This window comes from Nomia melanderi, chromosome 12 (assembly GCF_051020985.1).
Source record: "Nomia melanderi isolate GNS246 chromosome 12, iyNomMela1, whole genome shotgun sequence".
NCBI classification, from domain to species: domain Eukaryota; kingdom Metazoa; phylum Arthropoda; class Insecta; order Hymenoptera; family Halictidae; genus Nomia; species Nomia melanderi.
Window position 1 is genome coordinate 678,931 of NC_135010.1, and position 27,739 is coordinate 706,669.

Below are 27,739 nucleotides of genomic sequence, written 5' to 3' on the forward strand. Positions count from 1 at the left end.
TGGTTTTAATGACGCAGTAGAAAATCCGCGAGACGATCTTGACGAACAAAGCCGCAAGTTGAAACCGCGAGTTTTAGAAGAGAGACTGAAAAATAAAAAAACTCATCCTGTTGATCACCAGGAGACAGTAGAAGTTGCGCCACAAACTCATCAATTACGCGACCGCCGACGGATAAATGCAACAGAAAGATTCGGAGTTCCTATTGCGTACATAGCTGATTGTGTGCCCATGATCTACACCGAAGCCATAGCGAGTCCTGATGCGGAAAAATGGCAGAAAGCAATAAATGAGTAAATACAAGCCCTCGAAGAGAATAATACCTGGAGTCTCACAACCATGCCAACCGGTAAACGCGTTATCGATTGCAAATGGATATTTGCAATAAAAACTAATTTGGATGGCATCGTAAGGTATAAAGCGAGACTCGTAGTAAAGGGTTTTAACAGCGCGAAGGAATTGATTATTTTGAAACATTTTCACCTGTAGCAAGGTACGAATCAATCCGTATTCGCTTAACGATGGCGGCAAAAGAAGATTATTAAATATATAAATTCGATGTGAAAACTGCTTTTCTATATGGAAATCTTGAAGAGGATTTATACGTGCAGCAACCTGACGGTCACATTATGGAAGGAAACAAGAAATTGGCGTGCAAACGTCACCGGAACCTCTATAGGCTGAAGCAGTCGCGACGGTGTTGGAATAACAAGTTTGTCCAGTTTTTGGAAAAATTCAGTTTTAAAAATATTGAAAGTAACAAGTGTGTCTTTGTGGGTACTATACAAAATGCTGTGGTTTATTTATCCTTGTACGTTGGTGACGGACTGATTACACTGTGGAACAAATTTTGACCTATGTCAGTTTTTGCAATAACCACTATGCGATTCTTATAGAGTTCCTTACCCTAAATACGAATCCGAAAACCAAACTGCTGGGTCAGGTCCAGTTTTCGAAAAAAACTGGGGTTTTGTAAAAACGGTCGAATTTTTCAGAAAACCAAGTGTTGCGTGAAAACTAAAAACGATAGACAGTTAAAATTTGTCGCAAAAAATAAAGGAGACTTGCCCGATCACGTAGCTATAAAAATCTTGAATTTTGCATATCATTAAATGTTTGTAAACGATGATCAAAGTTTAAAAAAGGGTAGATGCGCGTACTTTGTATGCACTTCTGTTACATTTCTACGAAAAGTGGGTTGGCCAGCACGAATTTGCTGTGCACCATTGGATTCTGCACACATTTCTGAAGAGGACCCCCCCCCCCCCCCCCCCCCCGTGAGAAGCGTGAGATCGGTTTTTCTTTGGGACAGGGTAAGAAAATATCCGCGAAGATTCTTATATGTATATATAATGTTTAATTGTTTTATAAATTTTCATCGTAGTTATGAGAAAGCTTTTCACGTTCGTTCCGTTTTAAATAATTTGCTGTTTAATATGTGAATACAAATATACGAGTAATATTATTACGATGATTAACACAAAAACTATCGAATCATTCAAGATGGTCGGTATAAATTTTATTATCTGTCGATTATTAATATTTTGAAAGTATTAGATATGTGAAATGTTTTTAAAAACTAATCAAGTTTACTGGAACTATAACGAATATTCGAGTATACTCAGTAGTATTAGTTGTACCGTCACAGATCCGGCTCGAAGGACCAAAAATATGTACCGTCACAGATCCGGCTCGAAGGACCAAAAATATGTACCTCCGGCTAGTACGATCCGGCTCGAAGGACCAAAAATGTTGCGTAGTAGATCCGGCTCGAGATACCGAAAAATGCGACGTCGCACGTACACGAATACTAACGCGGATTAAATTCCTCGGCTGGGGTTGTAAATCCCAGCTTTAACTTTAGGTCTCGTTAATACTCGCGACGCGTCGATTTACGAATTTCTTCAGAAATCGACTGATTCAATTCTGATCTCCGACTGGTTGAGATCAGATCACTAGTTGTAGTTGTCCCGAACGATGGACTGACTACTGTTTGAATGAATGAATGATATCTCGTTACTCCGAACGATTGAGTATCTGAGATATTGTCACTCCGAACGATTGAGCGACTTATGTGTCCCGAACGATGGACTGAACGTTGTGTAATGAGAAAAAGTCTCTGAGATTGTCACTCCGAACGATTGAGCGAAAAAACCTCTGAGATTGTCACTCCGAACGATTGAGCGAAAAAAACCTTAGATATCGTCACTCCGAACGATTGAGCGACTTATCTTGTAATGAGCGTAAAAAAAAACCTTTGAGATATGTCACTCCGAACGATTGAGTGAAAAAAACCTTTGAGATATGTCACTCCGAACGATTGAGTGAAAAAAACCTCTCGAGTGCGATCCTGTAGGTGTTTTTATACGACACCTACAGGTTTTGTGTCGAGTGCGCTGATTGGGAAATTGAAAATACCCAATCAGCACATAATTCCAAAAATCGGGGGCGTCTTGGACGACGCCCCTTGGCCTGCCCTCTTGGTGCAAGGGTGAGGGCAATGGCCACGTGCGAGGGATCCTCGAAGATTTGCCGATGCCTTGGAAATTTCCTCCAAGTTGACGCATGGCTGGCGGAACCGTTACGAACGAGGTTCGCGTCGACCCTTCGGAAATTCCCGGTTTATGATATGGTCGGTTGTCTGTACGAACGACAAAAATTCCAAAACTATTGTCTGGAGATGCGCGGATTAACTAAATGATTTTCTCATGGTTTAGGGTGCGATTGCCCCTTGTAACTAAAATAAATAAACTGAGTTCGAAAAAAGCTAATCCCGAAAGTAAATTTGTTGGCACGTCCATATCATAAACGAACCTTCGAGGATTTTCTCCGTTTTGTTCCGCGTCGGACGGAACATGCTCCCCCCCGTTGATCGGTACGAACGATCAATGTATCCTGTGCCTGAGTCCTTAGCGTTGCGGTGCTGCTAATCTGACTCCGAGTCAGGTAGAGGCGCCAATTGCCTCACGTTCCGTCGGTAGGTCCCGTGGCTGGTCCGAACGGTGACTGCCCGAATTACCCCATCCGCCCCAGGATGCGTAGCTACCACTCGTCCGAGGTGCCAGGCCAAAGGTGGAAGGTTGTCCTCCTTCATGACCACGACGGTCCCCTCTCGTATGTGGTGGGTGCCGGTTGTCCACTTATGCCGCTCGTTCAGATGGTGGATATACTCCTTATGCCACCTGGCCCAGAAATGTCGCTTGACCTTCTGGATGTGTTGCCAGGTGGACAGCCTGTTCGTCGGTGTTCCGCTGAAATCAATCTCAGCAAGACTCGTAAAGGAATCACCGATCAGGAAATGGCCGGGAGTCAGGGCGGACGGATCATTGGGATCCGCGGACAGGGGGGTGAGAGGACGCGAATTCAGGATGGCCTCGACTTCGATTACGAACGTGTTGAATTGTTCGAGGGTGAACAATTCGTCGCCTACAACCCGTTTCACGTGATGTTTGAAGGACTTCACTGCGGCTTCCCATAGGCCACCGAAATGTGGCGATAAGGCTGGCATGAAGTGCCAGGAGATCGCCTTGTCCGTTACGAATCGCCGCAGTTGCTCGTCCTTTGAGAGTGATTGATATAATGCCTTGAGTTCGTTGTCGGCTCCGACAAAATTCGTGCCATTGTCGGAATAGATGTTACGGCATAACCCCCTCCGTGCTATGAACCGTTTTAGGGCCGCGATGAATCCCTCGGTGGTCAGGTCGCCGGCTACTTCGAGGTGAACGGCCTTCGTCGCGAAGCAGGTAAAAACTGCAACGTATACCTTGATTCGGGTCCGATTTCGGAAGCGCCGCTCCTTGACCCAGAACGGACCGCAATAATCAACGCCGCAGTTGTAAAATGGCCGAGCGGCGGTGACGCGCGTCGCAGGTAGATTTCCCATGATATAATCCACGGCAGGTGGATTAAGTCGGAAACACCTGACGCAGCGCCGGATAATCTTGCGTGTTGTGTTTTTCCCATCAATGGGCCAATACGTTTGCCGTACGTTGCAAAGCGTTGCCGTGATGCCTGCGTGGTGGTATCGCACATGCGTCTCGCGTATAATTAGGTCCGTCACGTGATGACCCTTTGGTAGTAAGATTGGATGTTTCCTTGCGAAAGGTAACTCGGACCTTTGCAGACGTCCGCCGACGCGCAATAATCCCTTTTCGTCGAGAAACGGTGTAAGGGATCGGAGTTGGCTCTTGGGGTGCAGCCTTCCGGATTCCAGGTCCTTAATATCCCTTTCGAAGGCCGTGGATTGGACCATTTTGACGACGCGGAGTTCGGCTTCACGAATTTCCTCGATGGTAAGCGGACCAGCGGTGCGGTGACGAACACGGAGGCAATACGCGACGATTCGCGTGAGCTTTTTGATACACGAGTATCGAGTGAGAATCTCGTCACTCCGAACGGTTGAGTTCGCGAGACATGTCACCCCTTTCGTTTCGGGTATCTCACTCGAGACCGTGTATCTCGAAATTGGCCATCTTGCTTGCTCCGTCGCGAGCCAGTCCGGACCGTGGAGCCACAATGAGTTTCGAACGAATTGAGCGGGCATTAGTCCTCTTGAAATCAAGTCGGCCGGATTGTATTCCGATTTGATGTGGCGCCACGTGTTTATCTCGGTTTTGCCCTGTATGTCGGCCACGCGGTTGGCCACGAATGTTTTTAACATACAGGGCTGAGTGTTGATCCAATTCAACACTATTGTGGAATCGGTCCACAAAAATGTCTGATGGATCTTAACCGAAATCGCCCGTTGGATGGAGGTGACTAAGGACGCTAGAAGCACGGCGCCGCATAGCTCTAGACGCGCGAGCGTAACCGTCTTGAGTGGTGCAACGCGGGATTTCGCGCAGAGCAGATGTGTTTCGACGCGTCCTACAGCGTCTATCGTACGTACGTACACGCAGGCTCCGTATGCGCGTTCGCTGGAGTCACAGAATCCGTGGAGTTCGAGACGTTGATGGTTCCTCAGGGTCACGCAGCGGTTGAATTCGATGTCGTTCAGTTCTTGGAGTTGCGCTGCGTATGTGGTCCATTCCGTGTAAAGGCTGGCGGGAAGCGATTCGTCCCAGTCGATCTTCAATTGCCATAGACGTTGCATTAGAATCTTGGCGATAATGGTGACGGGTCCAAGAAGTCCTAATGGATCGAATATTTTGGCGATCGTTGACAAGATGGTCCGTTTGCTGACCTTGCCAACGACTTGAATTTCGACCGCATAACGAATCGCATCGTTCCTGGCGTCCCAGGATATTCCCAACGCCTTCATCGTTGTGTCATCGCCGAGGATCTTCGGGTGGATTTGGTCTTCGCGGAGTCCCTTAAGAAGGGCGGGTTCGTTCGACGCCCATTGACGAATGTTCAATCCACCCCGTTGAAGAAGCTCGCCGATTTGATGTTGAATGTGCCGCGCTTCCTCCATTGTGTCGGCGCCCGTGAGGAGATCATCGACGTACAGATCTCGTTTGATGATCTCTGCTGCTTCCGGATATGCGTCGCCCTCATCGTCTGCCAATTGATGAACGCATCTGATGGCGAGATATGGAGCCGATGATAGTCCGAACGTGACCACATTCATCTCGTACGTTCTTATGCAACCATTATCTCTCCACAAAATGCGTTGATAAGCCCGATCCTCTGGTCGAACGAGGAATTGGCGGTACATCTTCTCGATGTCCCCGGTTATGACGAACGCATGCATCCGGAAGCGCAAGAGTAGGGAAAAGAGGTCGTCCTGTATCGTAGGGCCTATCATTAGCGCGTCGTTTAATGATATTCCGCTACTGGTCTTTGCAGACCCGTCGAATACTACGCGTACCTTAGTCGTCGTGCTCGATGGTTTTACGACGGCGTGGTGCGGCAGGTAGAAGCCCGGTGCGTCGAAGGTTTCTACCTGCGTCATGTGCCCGAGCGCTATATATTCCCTCATGACCGTGGTGTATTCGTCCCCCAATTCCGGATCCCGTTCTAGTTTCCGTTCAAGCGAACGGAAACGATGCAGGGCCCGCGTGCGTGATTCGCCGAGTTCTTCCCGTTTTTCGTTAAACGGTAACGCAACCACGTATCGTCCGGAATGGTCGCGTCGAACGTTTTTTGCGAAATGTTCTTCGCACTCGTGCTCCTCCGTTGATAAATGTCGACTCTGAGGTCCTTCTTCCACTTCCCAGAATTTCTGTAGGTTGAAGTTCAGGTTCGCGACGAAGGCCTCGCGGGTCGTGCGTGTGGCGGCGACGGTTGGGACGTTTCCCCCGATGATCCAACCTAGTTGCGTCTTCTGGAGAACCAAATCGCGTCCACCTCGATCGGAAAGGTCGATTTGACCGATGCTGAGGCACGCCAGTGCTGGGCCGGTGCCGATCAGCATGTCTATCCTTCCTGGTTGGTGGAACGATGGATCTGCCAGAGGAACGTTGGCCGGTATACGCAACCTTGATCGGTCTAACGGGACGTCCGGCACCCGTTCAGAAATTTGCGGGATCGCGAAAAACGTTAGTGCCCGCTGGAAATTGGACAACCGCGATTTAATGGTTGTGGATACCAATTTGTTTGATACGGTGTTGACTCGGTTGAGGCCTTGAATGGCTACGGATGCCCGACTCGACGGCAAACGTAGCTTCTTCGCGAGGTCCTCCGTTATGAAATTCGCATTTGAGCAGGTATCAACCAACGTCCGACATTGAACGGGTTGCCGGTCGTTGTCGAATACCTGCACGACTGCTGTTGCCAGCAATCCGTTTTTCCCGTCGGATATGAATGAAACGCCTTGTCGTCGTCGTGATGTCCGTCCGGTACGTTTCCGTCGCAGTCAGGTTTTCCTGGCTTCTTCCTTCGGCGATGCATCCCGATGGAGCTTTGTGTTGTGCTGCCCATGGCAGACTCGACAATTTCCTCCATGGCAGGCTTCGGTGGTGTGGTCTCCTTGGAGGCAGTTGAGGCAAAGGTTTGCCTTGCGTGCTGCCTGAAGGCGACGAGTTACCGTCATGTCAAGGAATTTGGCGCATTGGTACGCCCGATGCGTACCTGCGTTGCAAATTTTGCAGCTTGATTGTGTCGTTGCCACGAAAGTTTGCTTCCTGGCCGTCCGCGGCGATGACGGCTTCCTGGGAGGTGCAGCCGTTTTCCTTGGGAATCCCGGTGTCCCTTTTGCGGGTTGTTGCGATGACGCGACGGTTGCCGGAGATGCACGATTCGCGATCGAGACTGGGGGCTTCGTGGGCGCATCGTCGGTCCTGCATCGGTGAGACGCGTTACGGAGATGCCGAAAGATGTCAGCGATTTTCGGCATCGTCGTGTCGGACAAAGTTTGCTCCCATTCTCGTTTCGTCCCCGTACTCATTTTGGAGATCGCGATGCTGGCTAGTAGATCGCTCGCGATATCTTCCCACGATCTTCCCAGCGCGTGTAGCGATCTTATATGCGACTGCATATGGTTTATCAAGTCGCGGATCGATTCGGCTGTGTCGTCGATCATTACGGGGGTATCGCGAAGCAACGCCGAATGTTGCAGCACGAGTGCTCTCGTGTTGTCGTAAGTCTCGATCAGTTGATCCCACGCTGCCTTGTAGTTGTCTTCGCTGATCGTAAACGACTCGATCGCGGATTCAGCCTTGCCGGATAGAGAAAGTCGCAGATAATGCAACTTCTGTATATCGGTCAACCCCGGGTGCGAATGTATCATCGTTGAGAATGCGTCTTTGAATGCGACCCATTTCTCAAGACGGCCATCGAACTTCGGCAGTTCGATTTTCGGCAAGTGTACCCCGATCGCGGACGACGAGGCTGACAACGCGGGAGAATCGTTCACGCTTCTTGTCGCCGTTGGTGGTTGCCTGCCTGCTTGCTCCGCGTCTTGTAGCATCGTGATGGCCGTCGCGATGACGTCATCGTACTGCTCTGTAACCGCTTCTCGTTCCGCTTCCGTTTGCTCGAACTCCTCGATGAGCCCCAGCTGGTCTTGGATGTCGTTGAAATTATCGAAAAGCTTTCGCAGCCTCTCGACGCGTTCACGGAGTTTTACGCGTTCCTTCGCGGAATCTTGATACGTCTCTAGCGCGTTGTTAAGGGACGTAATTTGCGACTTGAACGCGCGGCGTTTGTTTTTTAGTAGGCGGACCGTTTGTGCTTGATTTGCGCTCGACTCGTTCATTGACGCGTTCGCCATTTCGATGGTAAGAAGTCGAGACGTGGGAAAGTGCAATCAAGGATATCGTACGAGAGGATTCGATCGGTAAATCTTGACGAGCCTACCTTGACTGATGCGGAGGACGTGTTTGTTCGTAGACTTCCCGCAACAGATTGGACTCGTCGTTCCTCGCTCTGTGGCCTGCTGCTCGGCTGCTTTGGACTCGTGTCGTTCGTCCAATCTGGATTCTCGCCGTCAGACCTTGAATCGGACGGTTGACAGCTTCCGTTGGATCCACTTATGCACTGTATTTTCACAAACGCGGATCCGACTCGAGGGACCGAAAATGTGTTCTGTGAAACTCCGGCTCGTAGGATCCGGCTCGAAGGACCAAAAATATGTACCGTCACAGATCCGGCTCGAAGGACCAAAAATATGTACCGTCACAGATCCGGCTCGAAGGACCAAAAATATGTACCTCCGGCTAGTACGATCCGGCTCGAAGGACCAAAAATGTTGCGTAGTAGATCCGGCTCGAGATACCGAAAAATGCGACGTCGCACGTACACGAATACTAACGCGGATTAAATTCCTCGGCTGGGGTTGTAAATCCCAGCTTTAACTTTAGGTCTCGTTAATACTCGCGACGCGTCGATTTACGAATTTCTTCAGAAATCGACTGATTCAATTCTGATCTCCGACTGGTTGAGATCAGATCACTAGTTGTAGTTGTCCCGAACGATGGACTGACTACTGTTTGAATGAATGAATGATATCTCGTTACTCCGAACGATTGAGTATCTGAGATATTGTCACTCCGAACGATTGAGCGACTTATGTGTCCCGAACGATGGACTGAACGTTGTGTAATGAGAAAAAGTCTCTGAGATTGTCACTCCGAACGATTGAGCGAAAAAACCTCTGAGATTGTCACTCCGAACGATTGAGCGAAAAAAACCTTAGATATCGTCACTCCGAACGATTGAGCGACTTATCTTGTAATGAGCGTAAAAAAAAACCTTTGAGATATGTCACTCCGAACGATTGAGTGAAAAAAACCTTTGAGATATGTCACTCCGAACGATTGAGTGAAAAAAACCTCTCGAGTGCGATCCTGTAGGTGTTTTTATACGACACCTACAGGTTTTGTGTCGAGTGCGCTGATTGGGAAATTGAAAATACCCAATCAGCACATAATTCCAAAAATCGGGGGCGTCTTGGACGACGCCCCTTGGCCTGCCCTCTTGGTGCAAGGGTGAGGGCAATGGCCACGTGCGAGGGATCCTCGAAGATTTGCCGATGCCTTGGAAATTTCCTCCAAGTTGACGCATGGCTGGCGGAACCGTTACGAACGAGGTTCGCGTCGACCCTTCGGAAATTCCCGGTTTATGATATGGTCGGTTGTCTGTACGAACGACAAAAATTCCAAAACTATTGTCTGGAGATGCGCGGATTAACTAAATGATTTTCTCATGGTTTAGGGTGCGATTGCCCCTTGTAACTAAAATAAATAAACTGAGTTCGAAAAAAGCTAATCCCGAAAGTAAATTTGTTGGCACGTCCATATCATAAACGAACCTTCGAGGATTTTCTCCGTTTTGTTCCGCGTCGGACGGAACATTAGTGTTAATTTAAAAATACTTCCAGTAAACATTCATTGTAGATCGTATTTTGTTTAATAGTTTTTTATGTCAAATTTAATACTGAGAATGATATCATTAGATGTACCATTTAAAAAATTGATTACAATTATGTTTTTCCTTTTAGAAAACAAATAAAATACATATAAAAATGATATGTGTCTTTAGAATATGCTACATCAGATAGTAGATAATGAATTATATATTTATTATAATTTTTTATATATGAATTATATTTATATTTCAAATAAAAATTGCTTGTTCACATAGTGGTTATTGCAAAAACTGATATAGGTCAAAATTTGTTCCACAGTATTATAAGTGAAAATAAGAGTGCGAGTGATGAAGTGCTAGATTACCTTAACAGTAATTTTGAAATCACGGTTGATTTTGCGAACGAGTATATAGGCTTAGAGATTTAGCGTGACCGCACCAAATGTATTTTGAAAATGGATCAATAGAGGTATATAGAAAAATTGCTCTATAAATTTGGTATGAGTGAAACGAATTCATCGAGTGTACCTGCTGAGCCAGGATTGTATTTGCGTAAAAAACAAAAGAATGAACAACAAAATGATACAGAAGCAAATGTGCCATGCCGCGAAGCCGTTGGTTCACTTCTATTTGCAGCAAGAGTATGTCGTCCGCATATAGACTATGCTTTAAATTACGCGAGTCAGTTTTTAAATTCTCATGATCAGGAGGATTGGCAAGCTGTAAAAAGAATCATAAGATATTTGGTAGGTACGCGTGATTTGGGAATTATATTCGGAAATAGTGGGAGTTTTTTCAAAATGAAAGGTTTCACAGATGCTGATTACGCAGCATGCGTAGAGTCTCGAAAATTGCGGAACGACTTCGTATTTTTATTGAATGGTGGACCAGTACCGTGGTTCAGTTAGCGCTAAAGTGTCGTAGCGCTATCAACCATCGAACCGGAATATATTGCGTTATCTCACGGGATAAAAGAAGTTACATGATTGAGACGAATTTTAAACGACTTGAAGATAAATTGTGAAAACGTCCCAATTTTTATAGATAACCAGTCTGAGATTACATTGGCTAATAATTCTGAATATCATAAACGGTCGAAACAAATAGATGTACGCTTTCATTTTATGAAAATTTAAATTAATTAAGCAAAAAGGAAATTGAAATAAATTACGTCAAGTCAAAGGAGCAACTAGCCGATTTTTTTACGAAACCTTTGCCAAAGCAACAATTTTCTTATTTGCGAGATTGTTTGAATATAACTTAGACTATATAAATTGTTGATTGTTTGAATATAACTTAGGTTTTTTTTGAGTCATTCGGTAATTCACAGTAAACATTCAAGCAACGAACAGTGTTCCTGTTCAGTTTTGTAAATCACCTTCTTAAAATACATATTAATAAATATATACTTAGTTTCAAACTCTGTTGTATTTATTTAGCAAATAAATATTCAACAATATTACAGTTAATCAAACATATAAGTAATGAAATAGCTTTGATGAGCGTCGAATAAAATTAACTATTTCATATTTTTTGAAGTCGTAAATGCGTAAAATATATGTACTCATTGCAAGTATGTAGTTATTTCTTCTACAAGTAGGAAAATAGTATAGTAGATGTTATTGCGATTATTGTACTAATTATCGTTACAAATTATTGCACGTACAATTTGAATTACTAATTTGGTGGAACGTGTAGCAATGTTTATGTTGATATTCCAGTTGGAGCAATTAACACTTCGAGTGTCGCGTCTTTCAGAAATAGGAAACGATCTCATTTACTCTAATGGGGATTACTTCGTATTCTCCTTGTAAATACATACGTTGAATATATCTAACAATTCAATCTTATTCTTTAAACATAATGAATATATTTACATTTTACTGTAAAATGCTTATAATTTAATATGCTTATATCGATACCCGAGTCTCGTTGTGAAATGAGAAACTTGTGGTTGAGATAGAGGGCTGAAAATTGGTGTACAATGTTTCTTATGGATAAGCTATCGAAGAAAACTTTCGCGAGAAAAATCGGTCTAAGGGCATTTTTGACCCCCTTATTCTGCTGAACCCTTTCAGGCCCAAACACAAATTGATATAATTGTGGTAGTAAAGGACAAACACGTAGTGTAATATATCAATCTTTTTCTTGGGAATATATTGGGTTGGCAAGAAAGTAATTTCGGTTTCTAGTGTGAAATAAAACTTTTTAACGAGTCCAAGACATCTTATGTGATTTTCAATTGCTGTGTGTGATACATTTTACCTTTTTGCAATCTCTTACACAGTTATATGAGGATTCGATTCGATTATGGCTTTCATTTTGTCATTATCAACTTTAGAAGATCAACCAGAACGTTGATTATCTTTAAGAGAAAAATCTCCAGAACGAAATTTTTTAATCCAATTCTGATTTTAATCAAAATAAACATAATGCTATCTATTTGTGCAAACCGAAATTACTTTCTTTCCAACCCACTAGTATATTTTATGGAAACACACATTGAAATTGTAGAAAAGAAATAAAAAGATGATTATTCAGAGGAAAGACAACTTTTATATAACTCTATTTTAACATATGTTGTTAAGGTGATTGTCCTGAATACCTGGTACTTTAAAATATTTAACGGTCATAACTAGTTAAAAAAACCATGAAGCCATTAATTTGGAATCATGCTTAAAGTTTGTGCCTTCACTTGTTCATGTTATTTCTTACAATCTATAAAAATATTTTCCTTTTTGTCAGCAGAGATTGATATTAGCGGACCTATTTTTCTCGGGCTGGAATTGCAGAGTCTCCACTAAAAACCCTTCCAGTCTATATTCGGTAGATTTTGTTTAAATATTATAAAAACTAGAGGGGTTCTATATTTTTAACACTAGGTATACGGAACGCGTCAAATTGACGCATATTGGATTTTAGAAATATTATTTTGTAAATGTTCACGCCGATTTTGATTGATGCGATCACACTGACATGTACCCCAATTACCTACTATCAAATCTCCAGTTTTCACAATCTAAATAAACGAGCATCAATTCTTTTAGGAATAATAGAATGAAGTGTACAATAAATGCCCGTAAACCTAGTGTTAAAGGTATAAATGATTCAAAATATCGATTTCTATAATCCATTTTAAAATTATCTGCACTTTATAATCTCTGTTCAATTAAGAAAACTGTTTCGACTGCAGAAGAGTTTTGATGAGTGTTTACTTTGCAATCAAAGGGTTAAAGTAGTAATTAAGATCTTTTGAGTGCACTGTATAATTTATTTTGACTATGGTGTTGGAAAAACGATGGACAATACATTATAGGTACAAACGTATTCGTGTTGGTAAAACGGCAAGGTTTTATGTCGTCCGCCAACTATTACGTGACGTAACATATTATACATTATACCACGATACATGCTGGAAACTAATATAAGAACCATTAATTGTTTCTTCAGAATTTTCAGAAGCTTTTCGAATATATTTTTCCTTTATTTTCAAACACCTCACAATCCCGTTCAACAATAGCGGTATTTTCACATTGTTCCGCATTCATGCTAACTCAGGCATGCTACCTGCTATGGCTGAAGTTTATTGTATCTGGTATCTGTCGCTGACCTTTGCAACAGTGCGTCATAATCCGTTATCGCTGGGAATATTTCCAAACCCGGCGAAACTGACCATTTTACTAATTACTTTACAACACGTATACTTCGCTCTAAAAGAAAGGTTTCCTCTGCCATAGGCGATGGAGAAATTTTACAGATTTCTAGGTAAATTGTACGATTATAAAAATATCTCTGATTACCTGCGACAAAACTATAAGACAGTCGCTGTTTAGTAGTGGAAAACTGTAAACTTCTATCGAAATTTATGTGTCAGTTCTCAGTTGCTTGTTATTAGAGTTGCCATTTGCTGCAATATTTTGTATAGTTTTCAAAATCCCACGCGGTAGAAAATTAATTGAAGCCGAAATTAAGTTAATTGATAATTTAAAAAACGAAAATTATTCAATCAAAATAATAACATAACTAGTTGAAAGAAGTAGTTATGCATCATTCAATTATTTAAAGAACAAAACATATTAATTGAGAAAACACCCTGGAGATCCTACCAAAGCAACATTGCGAGAAAGGACTACCATTTGACGACACGAATCGTACTCTTGTAGCATGTGAAATTGCAAGTGAAGCGGGAATAAATCCCAACGTCCATAATGTTCAAAGAATCATACAAAAAGCTGAACATATTAAAAAATGTAAACTAATGAAGGAACCACCTCAGTTAGAGGTGGGTAGTTACCCAGCATAAGTAGACAAGATTGTAGTTCGCGGAGCATCGTGTGCATTGACAATGGAAGAAAGTGATTTTTTCCGGCGAGAAACGTTTGAATTTGGACGGGGTCGATAGTTTACCTTACTATGTTCTCGACCTACAAAAGGAGTAGATAATGTTTCAAAGGAGGCAAAAGGATGGTGGTGGAATTATGGTATGAACGACAATAGGCTATTACGGGAAAACCGAATAAAAATTTATTAACTGCAAAATGAATACCCATGGTTATGTGAAAATCATCGACGACCAGCAGTGTATAATGCCCGTATAGTTAAACGGTACTTTGAGGAAAGTAAAATAAAAATTTTACCACGGCCCGTTAGATCTCCCGACTTAAATATTACCAGAGAATTGTTGGAGTATATTCACCAGAGATATACATGTGAAGACCCCAAAACGTATATACAAGAAATAGAGGACTATTAACCCGTTAATGACAAAACAAAGGTGTTAGTAAACATTATTAATAAACGATAATAACAAAATTTGTATTTCGCTTTTCCATAAGAAAAATAGCCTCTCTGATAGATTTGTCACGGGTTATCAAAAGTATTTCTATGGTCGTACATGTATTCGGAGAACGGTAAACTCAATACTTCGCAAAAGAATATCTCCTAAAGTAAACATTAACAATTCACTAGCAGATGAAACATTCCTTACAGGACTAAATACACGCGATTTTGTAAGATGCCTTATAAGTTTGTCGTGGAGTGTACATAGGTACCAGGAACATTTTAAATTACCGGAAAGCTAGAAAACGCATAGATAAAGGGAAATTGTGTCATACGGAGATCTTTGCTTATGATTGACAACTTACGTGGTAATCAACTGTCAGTACATGTGTTTTGGTTGATTATTGTGCAACCGTAAGTTCTTTTTTCACAAAGTTAATATTAAAAAAAAGTATATATTCAGGGACAAAAGGATTAAATCTTCATACTAAAAAACTAACTAATCAAAACACTGGGTTTGTGCAAAGGAGTCTAAACATTTTTCCTAGAAGCGAGTTTGGAACTAGTTTTTCGTTGGCAGCTTAATTATTCAGGAAAATATATCATTCGCAGTTCAGTCTTTAAAATAAGTAAAATGAACTAACTAAATTGATTAGAATTACATAGTATTATGCGCAACAGCAACAACTGATCAAAAAGTGCGAGGCAAACGGAAGTTCTTAATTATGTCATCGAAAAGCTTAATCATTCAAATATTAAATCTCGTGTCGAGAATGTGAAACAAATTCTTAAGTTGCAATTTTATAACTGATATTTTGAAAAATGAGAAAAACATTATAAAATTAATGATCGTTTTCTTAACAAAAATTGCGAATGAAATATTAACATAAGCTTCAATTTTGAAAATGTGGAAAATATTTCACGTACTTCAAGTAAGTGTTGCATTATATATTCTTCAGTTACATACCAAGTAATTAGCTATCATGTAATTAAAAAATGATTATTGCATATTAAAATAGCGTTCCGATCTTGTGTAAACATATACTGTTATAATTTAATGTTCCTCCAATTTTATGTGGTAAAGTATTTTTTAACATAATTTAAATGACTATTGATAATAAACATTAAGCAATTCAATACTTCTATCTATAATTTAAGGTACACCAGTAGCAAGAAACGCTACGTTATTTAGAGATAGTAATGAAAGAATCAAAAGAAGAAAAATAGAGACATTTAGGTCGCTATACAATATTGTGGAACTGAGTGTAGCAACATCCATGGTGTTGAGAGCAGAGGGTAATCATCCTGGAGCCAAATTAATTAACCTGTTAAGCCTGGAATTTAGTTTTAAAAACCTCTTCTTGCATACGCAATAAAATCAAATAATGAAGTGTATACTCATGAAATACAGGACATATGCACTTATAATATATTCTAACGAAAAACTAAAGCGAAACGAAGAAGAATCGCATCTTTGTCTAGAAAAATAATATAAATTATGATTAAAGTAATTACGGTCAGTTCTTCAGAATATTCACAGGATGTTTTAAAAGGTATAAACCAACGTTATGCTTTTTGATAGGAAACAATTTAACTACAAAATAATATGAAGTTATGTAGCACGGAGCAAAGATACGTAATTTTAATTTATATCCTAATTATAACAGATTTTTATCATCAAAAATGCTGCTTATCCTGAAATTATGTGAAATACCACTTCATCTCTATTAAGTCACACCTGCAATAGATCAGTGCTAAGTTTACCGTTATTTACAAGTATAAACATAGAACATAAAAATTATTATTAATTTGAAAGTATGGGTTTGATGGTAACAATGCCCATGCCTAATATCACAATAATACCAAACTGTATTATCTAAATGAAGTTCAAGTACACACATTATAAAGCACAACTTCATTACATAAAGATGAAAATGAAAATTTTTAGCGTAATGCGAAACTTTAATGTTTCGTAACTTTAGAACAAATATTCACTACTAAAAAGTTAAAAGTCCTGGGTGTATAGAACAATGACCTTAACAATATATGTTAAGGTCAAGGTCATACGCGGGTTATACTTTTTGTAAATAAGTACGAAAGCTCCCCATTCCCGGACATATTTTTGTGAATATCTGGAAAATTAATCCCGAGCGGTGGTAACATGTATACAGGAATATGGTTCAGATTGGTGACCTTAATAACATGTTTGAAGGTCATCCAAATCGGCGAGGAATCAGTATTGTAAATAATTACTAAATATTTAATTTACTTAATTCTTTTAAAGAATTGAAGATTATTTAATATGAAAACGATAGATTTCTAAATAAAATTAATTATGCATTCTTACTGAAAGTAATATACAGTGAGTAAAAAAAAGTATTCGTACACTTAGCATTTTGGCAATAACTTTCTACAAATGGATTATATATTGGCAAACCTTACTTTCATTACTAGTCTACTATCTACAGATATAATGTGGAAACTAAAAACTTTTTATAAGGCATAAGACAAAATTTATACAAGAAATATGAGAATGTGGAAGTCAAAAAAGTATTCGTACACTTGTAATTATGATAGAAAACATAATTTCTCTAGTTCCACTGATATTAATATTTTGCAACGCATCCCTTTTGCATCAATAATGGCTTGTAGCCTTCGTGGTATGGATTCGACCAATTTTTTAGTTAATTCTTGTAATATTTTTTGCCCATTCTTCCTGAAGCACTCGTTGTAAATCATTTTTGTTTGTTATTTTTATTTTCTTAGTCTAAATCCAATATGTACCATAAACTTTTTACTGAGTTAATGTCAGGGGATTGTGATGATGGCAATTAACTATTTGGGAACATTATATAACAGCCATTCTCTAGATTTTTTAGCGATGTGCTTCAGGTCGTTATCTTGTTGAAAGTAGTGGGTATCATTCAGTCGTAACTTAGCTACACTTTCTGATAAATTATGACGTAACACCTCGATATAATTCATCGTGTTCATCATGTCATCGATAAACACAAGATTCCCAACACCATGGTATGCCATGCAATCTCATACCATATAGATTTTTGAATTGAAAAACATCCAAATTCAGAATGTTAGATTTACTCTCCTCAGAAAAAATAACACGTTTCCAAAATTTTATTGATTTATTTACATAAGTTTTATCAAATCCGAGCCGCTTCTCCCTATTTGTTTTACTTATGAACGGTTTTTTCCTCGCACTTATACCGTATATCCCTGCTGAATACAGAATATTTCTAATAGTTTGTGGACATACAATCTTCCCAGATGTTGACGCGATATCAGTGGACAATGTTCGAGCAATAACAAATGCGTTTTTCGTAGCTTCATTAATAACGCTTTGACGCTCTCTAATTCATAATATCTTCGGTCAACCTGACCGTGACTGATTTTCCGTGAATTTTAGTTATTTTCCTCACATTCTCGAAGGAAAATAACTCGGTCGCTCATGGATATGAATATTTCACGTTCCTTCATTGTTGTGATTTCTATGTGAAATTCAACGACAAACTGGTTCTAGGAGAAGACCAAGACCGCTATATAAACAAATACTTATTTATGTTTTGACGATACACGTGTATTTTTTTAAGAATTTAGCAGTAGAATCATGTGTACAAATACTTTTTTGATCTTCAAACTTTCGGATGGCTTGAATATTTTTTTTACGCATTACAAACTTGTTTAATTTGCACATTATATTTGTTAAGAATAGACTATTAATGGAAGTAATTTTTATCGATGTATCATTCGTTTGCATAAAGTTATCATCAAAAAACTAGGTGTACGAATGCTTTTTTTACACACTGTACGTGAATACTAATATAGTAGAAGCTGGATTATCCAATTTAATTGAGCAAACGAAGTTTTAAGTAAATAAGAACTCATGAAGAAATTTTTTAATTATACCATTTATACTATTTAAGAATTCGAAACTGTCTTTGAACTACACTGCACAAAATTGTATGTCGGTAACCACAGACTCTTATCTCGATTAAAATTTTCCATCTTCTGCTTGATGAACATAATGCTACTTAAAAATTTGTGCATTGTTTATTTGTTTTGTAATGGTGAGTTCAGACTAAAGCTGTTATTTATGCGATAGGAGTAAGGTGGGGCAAGTTTGTACATGTCACATACATATAGAATAATAATGAAAAACACAAGTTTTAAATATCCTAAACGGGTATTAAATGCTGATTGAGGGATTTCTATATAAAGAGTCACTTTTAAATATAGATTTAGGCACATGCAAATCTGCAGCCCCTTTACGATATCCCATCTTTATTCTATAATTTTCTCAACAACTTTTTGTATTGATTCTTCGGATCAACTATGTTTTTTTGTTTATGTTTTACATCCCCAATATTTTATTTAGAAATTAAGAGACGTTATTAAAATGTCTTCGTGTTGTTTCAAATGTGGGATCAAAATTGAATGAATGATAATATTATTATTTGTTTACGATTATTCATAAGCATATAAATGAAAATCTTAAGAAATTGTCCATCTAACAGTAATAAACTAGGCGAATTTTCATGAGAGTCAGCGAGCGAGCGATTACTGTACGATAGCGTAATATCAAATTTTCTTGTTATAGTTTATTTTGATATTTTTGTTAATAAACTCTTTATTATCGATAACTTATGAATTTTGCAAGTGCGTTAAGCCTTCATCTCAACATTCGAAATTTTGTTTTCGATTACATAAATGTCAATATTTAAAACACATCACTAATGTATGATTTATTGTATTAGGTCGTCCCATAAGTTCGTGTCGTTTATCTTTCTACAATGCAAAATAATATTTTATTAAATATACAATTTTTATAACTTCACGCCCTATTTCTCTTGAATACCTTCTACTGACTAATCTGAAGCCGTTCAAACTCGTATCGCTCTGTCATTACAAAAAATAACGCGAGAAATATTAATACACCGTGGCCCGAACATATAGGACAGTTCAATGTAATTGACGTGTTTGTTTTATTTTTAGTAACATGGATGCATAATAACACAAAATATACAATTGTCCCATCTTGTCCCGCGTCCTCTTTTTCGCTTCATCTTTCCTTAATCGGGCAAATATCCCAATATAATCTGTTAACTGTGGAATTTAATTTAAAAAATCTCTGATAATTGTCGCAATTAAATCAAAGAATTAAATGTATATTCGTCTAACGCAAGTCAAATGCATCTATAATATATTCTAATGAATAATTGAAGCAAAAGGAAGAAGAATTACATATTTAACTCAAAAAACAAATAACTGATCGTTGAAAGAAATCTTATCACTTTGATTTTAAGATGGCGTGTATACTTGTCGAAGGTAGTTAACTCAGTAAATTACGTATCTTTATTTTGTAGCGGTTAGCAGTGTGCCGAAAGAGAAACTTTTGGCATAGAAGGGTTTAGCCAGATAGTCTTAACATTTTTAGTTACTCGGAGGACAGATTAGTCCTCGTAGTTTTCTTACGACAAACCTCAATAGCGCAAGTGGATGCCATAAATCTTGGATTGTCGAAGGACTGTAGCTCGAAGTACCTAGCTAAAGTGCGCGATAGTTTTCGTCAGTCAATAAAAATTCGAATCCAGTTACGCGAGCTCAAGGCTACGTAACGCACTCATGCTCGGCCCGAGTAACACCCCACTGCATTATTAACAATATGTGTAGAAAATTTAACAACCACTCCTGTAAATTCTAAATATCTTCGAATTAATTGTTAAAAATAAAAGTGGACTGTCTGCTGGTGCTTGGAATTTCATTATGTGGTGACTTTAGTCACTAAAATTATCTACAGAAAAATTATATAAAGGCACTTGGAAATGCTCTTGAGCCTATGGAATTTCGTTGCTGGCCCCTCGGCCAGTTTTTGAAAAACTCTCCTCACTGACAAATAAGGAAGGTGGGAACGTCTTCGGCAATTTCCAAAAATCTTAGAAGTAAATGATTTTCGCATTGGCAGTTAAAATAAGCAAATTTGTGATTAGTAACTGGGCTACGAGCATAAGTACACTATTTTGGCACGTAGGTCACTTATTTCGGCGTGCATGTTGCCATGCTCCTGGTGAAAAGGGGCCCGCAAGGAAAAAGGTCTTAGCACTGCGTTCGAAACTTCCCGGCACGTGTTAGACAACTTTACGAGAAGCCATAGGCTATTCTCCTGGAAGTAATAAACATAAAGTCGTAAGTACAAACAATGAAACAGTCCCTGTCGTCACAAGGATGCATAGAAATTTAAACAGGTTTTAGATAGACTGAGACTTCTCGTATTGCATTGTAGACTTTTCTTCAAAGTATTTGGAACTTTTAACAATGGGATCCATCAAAGAATTTTCTGGAAATTGCCGCTGCCTGAATATGATTTTGAATCTCTAACAACTTCCACTCTTCTAAAATGCATTAAAGGTGTATAGAGTGGACAGCAGTCTGCAAAATTCCTCGATTTGTAAAAGTAATTTTCTGTGATTTCAGCCAATCGTGGTAGCCGTCAAAACTCCTCCTTAAAAGGAAATCCCCTTTATGTCAACACACGGGGCTAACCAAGACTGCTGGTGGAGATATATTTCAAACTTCAGAATTCTTCTCCCCACAATTCGCTCGATTCGTCGCTCGACACCGGAACAGTAAGGTTTGCGCCTATAGTCTCCACGCAAGAGTTAAGTACACAACACGCTATAACGACCATCAGCAGGCCACTAGCAACCAGTATAGGTACAAAGCCAGACCATAAACATAAAAAATACTGACTACGAACTACAAAATACCGACCTACTATGTGCGGAAGACGTGCCATGTCTCTCACCCTTCATCCTCAGAAAAAAATTCTGACACCAGCGGTAATGAAAAATCTTCATTAATCTTCAAAATCCTAAAAAAATCTCCAAATTACACAATTTACAAAATCTCCTCGCCAGACCACCACCTTAGCAGCCGTTAAAAAAATCGGTTTTCTGTTCCGTTATCGAGTTTACTGGCAAAAATTATCAACCGATAAAAACTACACCCAATGCTTCAGATATCAAGCCTTTGAACACTCTTCGATCAACTGCCACAAGGATCCCCGTTGTATTAAATACGATTCGGAACACGAGACCAGAACCTGCCTTAAGGAACCAGACCACCCCCCAACTGTACCAAATACAGTGGAGCTCACACCGCAAACTTCTCCCAATGTCTTCGGCTACTGGCTCACGTCAGTAAACGTAACAATACCCCACAGTTAATGATGTCTGTAGTCAGAAACAACCCACCAGCTCCCCATGCCCCAAACCCAAACTTCCCTGCTCTGGGAAAACCAAGCCCTACACTGAAACCAAAAAACATCAGTTACAGCCAGGCTGTCAAGGCGTCTGACCCCAGAATTTCCATATCCCTCGATACAATCCTATCCTCCTCTTCCTTCTCCGATATGGGAGGATTTGTGGGAGAACAGTGATTGCGATGATCTAACACAATGTTTGTTTTCCAAAGTTTTACTGTCACAGCATTATCATAAGTTGTCGAGTGGTGTGGAGATGCTAGCTAACTAAGTATTGACGAGAGGCGATGTTAAAGCGTGTGGCTAACCAAAACTCTATCGTACGTTGTCTCTACTCTTCTCGCGGCTGCCACGGACTCAACGTTATAAAGACTTTTTCTTTCATGAGGAGGAACCCGATTAGCTTTCCGCCGACTGATGGAAAACCCGAAAAGAGGCTTCCAACAATCAAGTTATTTTACAACTATCTAAGTGTGGCGTGCAGCCTTGGATCCGGGTAACCGGACTCTGACTTTCGTTGGTTGACGAAGTCCAGGTGCATGCCTCACTCGAGCACCTCGAGCTGCAACCCTTTCGATGACCCACAGTTTATGACGTCTACTTGCGCTGAGACTGTTGTGAAAAAGCTACGTGGATCTATCCGCTAAATGTATAAAAACGTTGAAGATACTTTCTCAAAAACAGCATTTTACGTTGCGCATACCATAAATCTCACTGAACACTTGTGCGTCGAAAGTTTCTCTTCCGGCGCATTGTTAGCTGCTACAGATTCATCTGTAACTACATGGGCTTCTTCAAAAAAGACAGGCCAGTCATCAAGGCAGTGGATATCTAATTCTCCACGTACACTGATGTACACAGTCTGTCCAAGATCTTGTGCGACTAGTACCGAAAAAACGTGAGAGTACAATTATTGGGTCCTTTTATATTTTTTTATTCAAAGTATACTCCTTCTGAATCAATAAAATCTTGGACGCAGTTTAAAAATTTTTGAACACAGTCATATATTCCGTTTTCGGAATTTGCTTCCAAAACCGCAGTTGAAGCTCTTTGTATGTCCTGAATAGTGTAGTAACGATTTCCTTTCAGTGCAAATTTTAGTTTTAGGAATTGCCAAAAGTCGCATGGAGGTAAATCTGGCGAATATGGGAGATGTTCCAACACTGTGATAACTTTTCTGGCCAAAAAATTGCATAAAATTTCGGATTTGTGCTCTGGTGCAGTATCGTGCAGAAGGGACCAAGTCCCTTGTTTTCGGTATTCGAATGCTCACTTTTTAACCATCTAAAAACGTAGGCACGATCTACGCAATCACTAACGTACACGCTTTTCATCATTCCGTACGTTTCGCATGCTGTTTTGCATAACTTAAAGCGAAATTTAATGTTGGCCCTTTCCTCCATATAGTTTTTTCAACGTGCGCTATGAAGCATTGTCAAATGTAACCTCAATAACAAATGATGTAGAGGTGCTAGCAGATTGAAGTTGTACGTGGACTTTTTTGATATGTCAAACTTCACAATGCATTCATTCATTATAAGATGGTGTTACAGAAAAAAAAATGTAAAGGTTCTGTCGCACCAGGGTTTGGACAGACTGTGTATTTGAAAAAATCGAAGTCCTCTGTGAAACCGCACAGCTTTTATTCCCTTAAATATCATTTTCAACTTCCCTCTTCTAGGGAGACTTGTTACATGGAACGCATGTTCCCTGCGTTCCAAAACCCTAGAACTGGAGACATACGTGAGGGATAACATCTTAATTGCAATGATCCAAGAAACTTAGCTCAACCTAACAACTAACCCCCAATTTGACAATTACAATGCTGTAAGGCAAAATAGGCAGGATGGGTATAGTGAAGTGGCCATTATTGCCCACAAAAATATCAAATTCACTCGCCTAATTCTTGACCCATCCATCAACATTGAGGCAGTTACCATGCCTCTGGACCTGCCTACTAAACTCCTACTTTCCATCAGCATGGAAAACCGGAAAAATCATTCCAATACCAAAATCTGGTAAAGAATACAAGACATTCCACAATTATCGACACATCAGTCTTCTATTCACTCTATACAAGTTATTTGAAACGATAATAGGAGCAATAATTCTCACCCACATCACCCAAAACCAGATTTTAATCCAGAACCAGTTGAGGTTCCCATCTTCCCATTCTATAGCCAATCAGCTGACACGCGCCTCCCAATTTCATGCCCACCACCTATATACTAACAGATGCATGGCCATGGTACATCTAGATCTGAATAAGGCCTTTGATACTGTATGGATACAGGGCCTCCTATTCAAAATAATATCCAATAAATTAAACCCTATGCTGATTAAACTAATCAAAAGATATCTAAGCAACAGATCATTCTATGTTCAAGTTGCTAAGTCCAAATCCACCAAAAAATCCATTACCGCTGGGATACCCAAAGGATCCATCCCAGGCCCACTTCTTTTCTTAATTTACATAAATGATGTGCCCCAGCAAACGAACACATCACTATCACTATTTTCTGATGACATCATGGGTGCTCCTTCTACCTCAGACAACTAGCTTCAAATCTTCAAACCCACCTCAATAGGCTATCTGACTACTTCTATAATTGTAAGCTCAGTCTCAACACCTCCAAAACCTAGGCAATTTTTCTCACTCCCAAACGCAGGAAGAGTAAAACCACCATACACTATTAATATTAACGATACCATAATACCATGGTCCACAACTGCCAAATACTTGGGAGTTGTGTTTGATGACAAGCTGTCATGGAAGGCTGCTGTAAATGACAGGTGCATCACAACACTAGCTGCTTTCGGAGCCTCACTTACCCTCATAAACCACAAATCTAGACTACCGTACCACTTAAAACTATTAATATACACTGCCTGTATCAGACCAGTCCTCACAAATGGATTTTACGTCTGGATGGTGGGCATCAACATCCACACCACAAGAATTCAAACTATTCAAAACAAAGCTTTAAAAACCATCTTTAACCTACCAATGGACCACTTTACCAAAGCAATTTACACCACAACTAAAAAATCCTACATCAAATCACTTTTAACCAAACTTCTGCATAAATACAATGCAGCATCACACACAAATCCACTTATTGCTAACACATGCATCTTCAAAGAAGAGAACATCCCATACAAAATCAAGGTCCCAATGCCAATGGATTTTACCTAAGCCTACAAGTACATCCCCTCTTGCTTGTTTTCAGCCGAAAGACCCTTATTTTTGCTTATGCACGTATACCTTGTGTTAGTGTTCATCACCGCCTTCTTTATATGTAGGTTTTTTGTAAGTTTTCCTGCTATTTCTCGCTTTATGCATGGTGTGTCAATCTAACCTCTCCTCCACAGTTACTTAACATCTTTTATATTCTGTTTTAGAATTTTACGGGATCATGCCCGAAACAATTCCCTAACCTGCATTTTCAGGTTACCATCGATCAGGGCCCGCTTGATGAACAAAAATAACTAGGACTACTAGTACAAAAGTAACGCATGGTACGCGCCGTCAATTTCTACAACTTATCACAAATAAACTCTGTTGCATCCGATTGATGGACACCCTTTATATTCACGTACGAAACATCTATTCCTTTCAATTTTTTTATAAAAGTAGTAACTAGTAAGTAAATACTTACTATTCGCCTCTCATGTTAGTTCTATCGGCCATACGCTTAAAAGTACACAGGAACAACGGGAGACGTCCACTCGTGGCGCTCGATCCGGTAGTTATGGCGGCTCAGTTTCGGCACGTTTTTGTTACTGGCCGAGCCGCGGGACGAAGAAATCAAACGGTCAATAACAAAAACGTGCCGAAACTGAGTCGCCATAACTACCAGACCTAGCGCCGGAAGTGGACATCTCTCCTTGCCATTGTGCACTTTTAAGTCACAATTCAGCGGCCGTAACGTGAGAGGTGAATAGTACTTGAATATCTCATAATCCGGTTAAAGGCATTAGCTTTAGTGCAGACAAAATTCATCCATGCTTGGTAAATTATTCACCGAACGTTCGGCAAATGTTCAACTCATATTTTTTCTCATTCGTTCAAATTCACTATGAACATTTGCTCGGGTGGTGTTTACACTAACCGAGCACGAATTTGATAGAGTGGGAGGCGAGCGAGCATTCGTTTGTTTGGTCCAAACGCACCATAATTAGAACCGACTATCGACGTATCAGCTATTCCTCTCACATTATCTCGTATTGGGACAATGTGAGATTAACAGGAAGCATCGATGACATACTCTCATCAGAAGAACTGCGTGATATATTTGCATAACTGTGTGTTTTAGATTACGAATTTTTATGAAAATATAAATTTTTATACAGTAATTTATACAAATTGGAATTAGATAAAAAGGAGAGTGATGGAAAATGTCCAATTTTGCACCTAGCAGGTAACCAAAATTTTGCAAAACATGATTCTACATTTTTCAAAAACTTCAAAATGCGTAATTACACTGTGGAGCACGATTTTTGTTTTGTAATAGCTACTTGGTGGTCCTTATAGAGTTCCTTGCCCTAAATACGAATCCGAAAACCAAATTGCTGGGTCACGTCTAGTTTTCGAAACAAATGGGTTTCTGTAAGAACGGTCAAATTTTTCAGAGAAACAAGCGTTACGTGAAAAGTAAAAACGATAGGTAGTTAAAACTTATCATAAAAAATAGAGGAGAGTTCCTCGAATATGTAGATATAAAAATTTTGAATATTGCGTATCATCAAACGCTTGTAAATGATGATCAAAGTTTAAAAAAGGTTTAAAATGCATTTACTTTGTATGCATTTCTGTTTTACACATTTCTACGAAGAGTGAGTTGGCTAGCACGAATTTGCTATGCACTATTGGATTCTGCAGACACTTCTGAAGAGGAACCCCCAACCCCCCGCAGAAAGGGTAAGAATGGATTTCTTTCGAACAGGTTACGAGAGAGAGGCAGAGGGAGAAGGACAGACAGTTAAACTAAAATATCTTCCACACCAATGATTTAAAACCAACTCTTTCAAAAAATGCAAATGTTTCTTTCCCGATTATCTTTAAAACGGTAAGAGATAGGAAAAAAACTAAACAAAAAAATTGATTGTTCTTTTACTCCTACAAAATTGCAAAACAAAATTTTCAAATCAATCACTATGAAAAATTTGAACTTTCTGAAGAATTTTATTTTACAACTTTATAGACGTAAAATCGCAATGTATTTTTTGTTGAAACTTTTGTTCGCTAATTCTGATCGTTTTCAAGATAATAAAAATTTTCATTTTCGTCGAGAGGTGGCTTCGCTCCTTCGATGTGAAATTCGTTATGAAAAAAATTGCAATGTATAAGAATTGACTTATTGTACTTATACGTAAAAGTTTCATAATCTTTTTAATTTCCAGGTTCGATACCCTTCTTTGTAAGATAAATCTACAAGTCCATTTAAAATTATATAATTCTATTAAAGGAATGTAGTTGACCTTGAAATATCTTCCACTATTCAATCAGTAAAAAAATAATTTACACCTATTATGTCTTGTTTCTTTATCTATCTTACTGTATCCATTTCTTGTCACTTTATAGAAATATTAAAAACAACGCTTTTCAAATTGTCATTATTTCGTTTTCTAGAAAATATTTAATTCGAACTGTGTTTGTATAGTAAGTATAAGGATAATGAATGAATTCTAGATTGCTGTTTTTGTATTTCAAAAACTATTCTATTTCCTAGATCATTATTTCACTGATACACCATTGTTTGAGAAATAATGTTTTGCACACCTCTAGCCAGCGCGTGGTGGGATTCTATTAGATCCTTCGATGCCGCGTGCCTGAAAATGTTGTGCCTCAAACGTGCTTCGAACGTGTTTCAAATTCGCTCATAATCACTTTAGCTCACGATCCGCTTATCGTACAGCTCATTAAATACGCTTAGTTG

At 39.6% G+C, this 27,739-nt stretch overlaps 1 long non-coding RNA gene across 1 annotated transcript in view; it reads right to left on the reverse strand.

The window, feature by feature from the left end:
- LOC143175131 (uncharacterized) overlaps window positions 1-25,537 on the reverse strand; it is a 64,982-nt gene extending 39,445 nt beyond the window's left edge. The window contains exon 1 of the long non-coding RNA XR_012999790.1: window positions 25,460-25,537. This is a non-coding gene — a long non-coding RNA (uncharacterized LOC143175131). The remainder of the gene's footprint in view (window positions 1-25,459) is intronic.
- Between the last annotated feature and the right edge of the window lie 2,202 nt (window positions 25,538-27,739).